We start from the raw sequence: 7,873 nt of genomic DNA, 5'->3' as shown, positions 1-7,873 counted from the left end.
CATGGTCCTCACATAGTTAATTTCTTCTCCTGCGTGGTAGGTTTTAGCGTCTATGGTCTGGGTCCTTCAGAGAGGAGCTGCTGAGTAGGGGATGGGGAGGGGTCTGCCCCAGGAAGGCCCCCTAGGGCCCTGCTTTTCACTACGACATCAGTCAGTTGGCTGATGGTCCATTTTTTTGGCTGTGGAAACACAGACTGTGACCGTCCACCTCAAAGAGGAGGGCTATGATGGTAAGGTGGGCTCTGCCCCTCCTCAAACATAGAGTTTTACAAGCTGGTAATACCAGCCAGCCTGCTGCTAAAATACCACCATTAGTGACAGAGCTGAGGGTCTGGCTCCCGAGGAAACGGGTATTTGGGAAAAATGAGGATCCAAGCAGAAGGGGTGGTGCTGACGGTGGTGAGTAAAGGGGAAAGGGGCTGCCCTTTCGGTCCACGTGACCCCCTCGGGCAACTCCAAACTGATTCTTTAGACCTGAGCGAGGGCCTTCAGTCCCACTAAGAGATACCGATGAGCCCTGCAAACAGCTTCAGGTAGTAAAACAGTAAGCGGCTCTAAAAAATCCTGAGGTTCCGGAATATCCAAGAGGTCACATCAGCTACAACTGCTGAAACTGCTTTTCTTAAAAATAACCACTGATGCAAAAGTGAACGGAATGGAGAACTCTTACCACTTTTTAAAGACCTCGTCCCACTTTCTAACAGGTGGGAAGGGCATCGGACAGAACAGGTGGGCACCCTCAGCCTCAAGGCGGGGGCGGGGGGGGGCTCCAGGGAACATCTGTGGTTAGTCATTTCTCCTACTGGTTTTTTTTTTTTTGTATAAGTTAGCTTGACCTAATTTATCATATACATGAGTCAACAATGATCAGGCCAACTGTTAAGATATTTTCTAGTGACCCTCATCTTTCACCATCGGTCAGAAAAGTGAGCTTGTTAGGAGCTGGGGGCTCCCAGGCATTGAAAGTCCAGCACTTCTCACTCGCTCATCTGTGTGCGTACCAGCCTGGCCGAGGTGTGGGGTGCTTCCCCCGTCACTGCCTCAGCTCTCGGTTTCTCGAGCCCACCTGGAGCCAGGCGTGTTTCCAGTTCTCACAGAAATGATAGAGACATTCAGAGACCCATGGATTGAGTAAATCAAAGTTAGGGGGGAAATCATGGGTCAATCATCCACTTTGATTGTAAGAGGACACTAAAGAAAAGGAGTAATTGATCTTTAAAACCTAAACATAAACTTTCTTTTGTATCATAAAGGTAATATTTGGTTATTATATGAATTTACAGAAAACGAAAAACACCTTATGACCCCACCGTGTAGTGACCGAGTCTGTTAACATCTTCCAGGACTTCTGTGCGCACATGTGGGTATATTTCTGTAACAAACAGGATTATGCTGTGTGTGCTGCTTCAAAGCCTTTTTTTCAGTTAATATCTGTGTCTTAAACTTTGTTTTTTTTTTTTTTTTTGGAAATGGTCCTCTGATGGGCATCTTTGTAGCTGAACCTTTGTGGACATTATGAATTCTTAAGTTAATTCCTGGAAGGGAAATGACTGCATATGTAATAGCACATTGCCCCTCGGAAAGACTGTACCAAGTTACAGGTGTTCAAAATCTCTAAGGCAAAAATAGCTGGTCCCCTGCTCCCTGACGTGGGGTGTGCGTGGGCTGCCTCCTCCAGCAAGCACCCAGTTCCAGAAATGTCCCCCCCACTTCCAACTGGGGTGTCGCTGTTACCCTCTCCTCTCCTGACAACCACAGCATGTCCATCCCCAGTAAACCATCTCTGCGAGCCCAGAGGGCAGGTGTGGTCACAGCACGGCTGCAGAGGACACCGTCCATGGTCCTTACACGGAGGCTGCATGAATCTGTCTTCCCAAAGGGAAATGTGGGGAAGATCTGCATGTTTCTTGTCAGAGCAAGCAAGTGCTTGACTCGGGTAGCGGAAGGTGCTTCATCCCCAGCGTGTCTCCACCTGCCTCCCTGAAGCCTGAGTAAAAGTGGGCGACGTCCTGGCCTGACTTCTGGGATATTTCTCCTCACTCCATCTTTCCCAGCCACGCTGCCTGGCGGTGAATATTTAGCGCTACGTTTCCAGGTGTACACGGTCCTACTGTCTCTTATGGGCAATCACCTCTCAAAGGGAAGGGAAGATGGGGAAAGAGGCTGGAAAGGGGACTTTTCAGAGCTGCTAATTTGAAACTGAACTGAGTCTTGGGTCCACTTTCATTTACTTAAATGCTGGAAAGAACTCATCCCCTTCCAGTTACCCAGAACAAGAGGGACATAGAAACAATTGCTAAATTCTTGTTTAGGAGAGACTTCCACTCAGGAGTTAGGAACTCAGTGAGGAGGTGTTTCTCAAACACCTGTGGAAGGAACGAAAGGAGGGATGGAAGGAAGGACGAAGGAAGAGGTAAAGGAGGGAAAGGGCGGTGGCCGGGGACACCCGGAAACCACAGAGACGGCCAAGCCCAGGACCTGCAGAGGGGGACACGGCGGCTCACTCTGGGGCTCAGGGCTGCCGGACCGCGTGGCGAGTGACCTGGGCCACGTCCCAGAAGCCGACAGCCTGAGAAGCTGATAGAAGCTAAGGCACTTCCACGAGCACCTCAGACCCACTCCTGTCGTCGCCAGTGGTCCCCACGGTCTCACCTGCTTGTGTCCGAGCACAGAGAACTGAGTGCTGCGCGGTGACATCGCTTCCAGGCAGCTGGGTCCCTAGGTGCAGGATGCCGAGTGAAGCTCTCAGGACGTTTCCAGACTGTAAATTAAAACAGTCAGCTGCACAGACATACTGCCCTGTCCTTCCCCCTCCAGGCCCCGCGCTCTTGTTCAGTGTGCGTGCTGCCTCCCCGCGGCTGAAGCCGGCACTGCATCACCTGCTGTCCTAAGCAAGACTGCCTGTCATCCATCCTAAAACCCACTTTCTTCAAGCTCTAAGGGGCTGCGCTGTGGTGGAGATTTGTGAAATGGGACAGGCAGATTCCTGCTCATCGCACCCCCCCCACCCCACCCCCGCCTTAGACCTCGGCCTCTCTGTGAACTCCTGGTGGGGGGGGGGTCTCACAGGGGCGGGGAGCTCCGAAAGGCACATGCGAGAAGGGAGTGGCATGAGAACGTGTTGGAGATTCTGTTTTTTCCTTTGATTCATGTGATTGATTCTTTCCTCCGGTCTGGCTTCTGCTCTTTGTCCCCAAGTCTAGCACGGTGCCTGGCAGGTGACATGCAGGACTTCCAGAAGGCTTATCTGGTTAAGTGAAACGTCCTGGACAGTCTCCTCCCCACCTTCTTGTCTTTCCATTTCCTTGGCATTTGGTTTTTGCGTTTTATTTTCATTTCTCTCGGTTGACTCCAAGCACCAGAGCAACATTCTTGCAAAGGTTTGAACTCACTTGAGAAACCCTCCGAGCAATGGCAGGCACATTTGTGTGCCCTACGTTTCTAAAGGCTCATGGCCAGATTAAAACTTGGATAAGTGGAGAGCAGACTTGTCCTTGGTGAAAGGACTACATATCATAAAATTGCCTGTTATTTATAATTGTACCTACAGGTCCAGAGCAGTTCTATCAAAATCCCACCGGAGTCTAGGGAAGGCTTAAGGGGAAATGGCATGGGGGTGCCATTCCGTAAAAATGGTTCTAAAACTCAGCCAGAATAAGAAGTGGGAGAAAACCTCAAAAGAAATTCTGAAGAGAACGAGTAAATGGGGAAAGATGTATCTTTCCAGACTCTAAACTGTAAACACTGCTTTAAGAAGGGACAAAGCCCATGGGGTACTGACCCAAGAATAAGTATATTGAAAAAAAATAGAAGGACAGAAAGCTCCTTTACAAGTAGTCAGTTTGCTGATTTTAAGCCATTTGGAATCCAGGAGCCCAGACAACACGCATAAGTAAGCGGACAGAAGGGAGGACCACTGCTTGCAGGGGTGCTGGATGCCAGCTGCCCCTGTGGGAGGGGGACGGGCTCCAGCCACATGGAGCAGACAGGAATCATCAATGGATGCAATGTCGAGGAGGAGGGAGGGGCAGATTTTATTAGGGAGCAGGATATGAGCATGGTCTTAAAGCACCTCCCCACGGACTGGTTATAAGATGAAAGGGGAAAACACTAACTGTACAGTAATTACCAAGTGATCAAACTTACCAGCACCAGCGGGGGAGGGCGGGCATAGCTCAGGGGTAGAGTGGTGCTTAGCATGCACGAGGTCCTGGATTCAACCCCCAGTACCTCCATAAGTAAATACATACATACATAAATTCTTAAAAATCAATAGCAGCAGTGAAGGACAGAGGTGTAACCAGATACAATATGAGAAGGACAAAAATGTCACTTATATTCTATCTCAGCCGGAATACAGTCTATTTTTGTTTTTTTGGAGGGGAAAGTAATTAGTTTTATTTACTTAGTGGAGGTACTGGGGATTGAACCCAGGTCCACATGCATTCTAGGCATGCACTCTACCACTGAGCCATACCCTCCCCCTTGGCATGCATAGTCTGAAGCTATGGAATTAAGGAATGTGTGGCAATGCACCCCAAATTCTTCAAAAAAAAAAAGTTAAATGCATAAAAGCCAAAAAAAAAAAAAACCAACAAAACAAAACAAAAACGGGGTATAGATACCAGATTAAAAGAGATTAAAGAGACGTGACAACCAACTGCAATACCCAAACCTAGCCTGGGTCCTGTATTGAGGGGCAGGGGGCTGGTGGGAGGAATGCGGTGTGAGAAATGACATTACTGAGCCAGCTGGTAAAACTGGAACATAGACTTTAAAGTACTGTGTCAATGTTAAGTTTACTTAAATTGATAACCCTACTTTGATTACGTGAGAGAAATTTTTATTTCTAGCAAATGCACACTGAAGTACCAAGAAGTAAAGAGTCAGGGGGATGCAACATACTCCCCAAAGTTCAAGGAGAGACTTGGGAGAAAACATTTATATGAAATAAGTAGATAATAAAGCACTAGGGGCAAAATGTTGGCCATTGGTGACTCTAAGTGACAGGTTTGTGGATGCTCTCTGTACTATTATTGCAAATTCTCTGTAATTTTTAAGTTATTTCTAAACAAAGTTTTTTTTTTAAGAATACACACAGTTCAAAAATAGGCAAAATTTGGGGGAGGGATAATTTAGTAGTTTGGGATTAACAAATACACACTCTATATAAAATAAACAAGGACCTACAGCATAGCACAAGGAACTATATTCAATTTCTTGTAATAAGCTATGCTGGAAAAGAATTTGAAAAAAATGTAGGTATATGTTGAACCTAATTGCTTTGCACTTGAAACATTGTAAATCAAGTACACTTCTATAAAAAAATTGTTTTTAAAGAATGCTGTATGATTGGAATCATATGGCATGTACATTTTTGAGGCTGAATTTTTTTATTCAGTATAATTTTCTGGAGAGTTGTCCAGACTGTGATATGTATCAGTAACTTTTCTTTTTTATGGCTTTGGAGTATTCCATAGCATGAATATACTGCTTTGTTTAGCCATTAAAAAAAAAAAAAAAAAAAAAAAAAAAAAGAATAAGCAAGACCACTACAGGCCGCGAGCGATGGACTGGAGGTCCGCAGTCTCCCCCTCAGACGGAGCTCACAGGAGGCAGGCGTGATGCTGGAGACACTTGCCACCTGGGCGTCGGCCATGGCTATGTCGGGGTGTGGGTTTATCTGTAGACATTTATTGAGTTGTTCACTTAAGATTTGTGCTCTTCTACATACTATGCCTCAATTATAAGTTTAATTTTAAAGTTTTTTCGCTAACTGTGGTTGAGAACACGTCATGTGTATGAAAAGCAGGGAACAGGAGGTGAGGGGGCAGTGGAGAAAGTCGAACTGGGACCCAGAAAAACGACTTCACAGGTGGCCTCAGACCTGCACAGCCACAGTCAGTTACCAGAGAACTACCCCCAACAGAATGATACCACTGACCCATCATTGCCGAAGAAACTCTCCGTCCCAGAGGGACTGGCCGAGAGGTTGGTCAAGAAAGGTCTCCACGAGACCTGAGACCAGGCCTGAAAGCACATGGAGGAGCTGGAGACCAGAGGGTCCCCTCGGCCGTGCTTCTTCCTGACCGCCCCCCTCCCCCTTCCTAACCGCTTCTGTCCGCCGCCAGGGCAGTAAGGCTTTCCCTGAAGGCGGGTTTGATTTTTTTTTTTTTAATGCACAAATACAGCCCTGAAGAAAGTCCTATCTGTGGAATAAAGACATAAACGAGTACATACATCTAATAAGTTTTTTAAAAAGACTATGACGGGGAGGGCATAGGTCAGTGGTTGAGCGTGTGCTCAGCATGCACGAAGTCCTCGGTTCAATCCCCAATGCCTCCATCAAAATAAATAAATAAATAAACCCAATTACCACCCCTTCCAAAAATAACCAAACAAGAAAAAAATTTTTTTTTAAGAATTTAAAAAAAAACCACAATGATGATAGACTCTCAAGACACTTACCAAGTCTACATGCTTGATTGAAGTGTTGCGGAAAAATGTGTTACAGCTCGCTGTTACAGCTCAGTTGTGACAGCAACCTAGATCCAGGCGAGAGACTCGGAGAGTTGGACAGCTCAGCTTTATTACGCAAGCAGGCCAAAAGGAGTTAACACTTCAAACTCTGGACCCCATCTGTAGGTTTACACAGGCCTTTTATAGGCTGCCAGTTTTACACTTGCAACATCATATGCAAATAAAGTACAACAGAAGTTGACCAACCAGGAACAAGCTTTGTAGAAATAGACCAATCAGGAGTGAGCTCCATGCAAATGAAGTACTACCAATGGGCCAATCAGAAGTTAGGGAAGTGGACCAATCAGAAGTGAGAGTAATACCCAATCAGGAGTGAAGGAAATAACCAATCAGAAATGAGCTCAGGGAACCAATAGAATTTTAGGTGTAATTTAGCCGCTTTAGAGGCAGAAAGTGAGATAGAGCCTCTGGGCCAGGGAACCTGACGGTGCTGGGAGGAGAGCAGCGGCCCTGCCTAGGAGTCCTGCTGGTCTTTTTATGGGGCTTCCCGCCTCAACCCCACATTTATGGACGAGCCTCTCCCATGTCTGGACATTGTGCTAATTCTGGGAAGACCACATCGGGTCATTCAAAGCCCCAAAGAGCTTGCACACTCAGAGGAATACATAACAGAGAGTCATACTAAAAATACCAAGTTGGGACCTCTCGTCTGCAAAGTGAAATGAGATCACGTTTCTGTTTCAAAACATAACCATGACAGATGAGATATGTAAATTGACAGAGCCAGATTCCACAACAATAAACCAGAAAATGAAAAATATATATATAAAGCAGGGGACAAGCCTCCTAAGACGTGGATGAGAAAAAGAATCATGGCAGTGAGTTAAAGGAGCCAAAATGCTTGGCCCAAGAGGGGGACCAAAGGCAAGGTTTACGTGAAGCCAGAGGAGGGGTCCGCCCTCCCCATGTCCTCGTCACATGAAGACAAGAGAGAAAACCAACCAACCATTGTTGCCGGTGGCATTTACTGGTCCGGGGATGTGGGAGACCACAGTCTAAATGCTATAGCCAAGAGGGAAACCAAGTTCCTCCTGGCTCAGTAAGTGGATTTGCAAAGCCTCTGTTATCACCAGAGATGAACACCTTTTGAAATCATTCTGAACGAAGGGTCCAGGAGCCAGGCAGAAGTGACTACAAAAACCCTCGGATGGAGACACATGAGCAATGAGGCAGAAAGAGAGAAAATACACTTTTAAGGGTCAATAAACAAAATATCTCCCATTCAAAACGAAAATTCTTTTAGAAAAATTTCATGTTATAGTTTTAACATAAAGAGAAATCAAATGTTAAGGAAGAGCCCAAACAACCAACAATCAGAATGAATTCTTTCCAT

The 7,873-nt window shown here is 46.2% G+C and overlaps 1 long non-coding RNA gene and 1 other non-coding gene across 2 annotated transcripts; both read right to left on the bottom strand.

Moving 5' to 3' along the window:
* Nucleotides 1-1,444: 1,444 nt before the first annotated feature.
* LOC141578365 (uncharacterized) lies at nucleotides 1,445-6,628 on the bottom strand. The gene is made up of 2 exons (XR_012508670.1): nucleotides 6,469-6,628; nucleotides 1,445-2,761 (listed from the first exon to the last, which is right to left on the bottom strand). It is a non-coding gene; the product is annotated as an uncharacterized LOC141578365 (long non-coding RNA).
* TRNAS-AGA (transfer RNA serine (anticodon AGA)) lies at nucleotides 4,410-4,482 on the bottom strand. The gene has a single exon. It is a non-coding gene; the product is annotated as a tRNA-Ser (tRNA).
* Nucleotides 6,629-7,873: the final 1,245 nt, after the last annotated feature.

Source organism: Camelus bactrianus, chromosome 1 (genome assembly GCF_048773025.1).
Source record: "Camelus bactrianus isolate YW-2024 breed Bactrian camel chromosome 1, ASM4877302v1, whole genome shotgun sequence".
Taxonomy (NCBI): domain Eukaryota; kingdom Metazoa; phylum Chordata; class Mammalia; order Artiodactyla; family Camelidae; genus Camelus; species Camelus bactrianus.
This window is presented reverse-complemented; position numbering and strand designations above follow the sequence as displayed.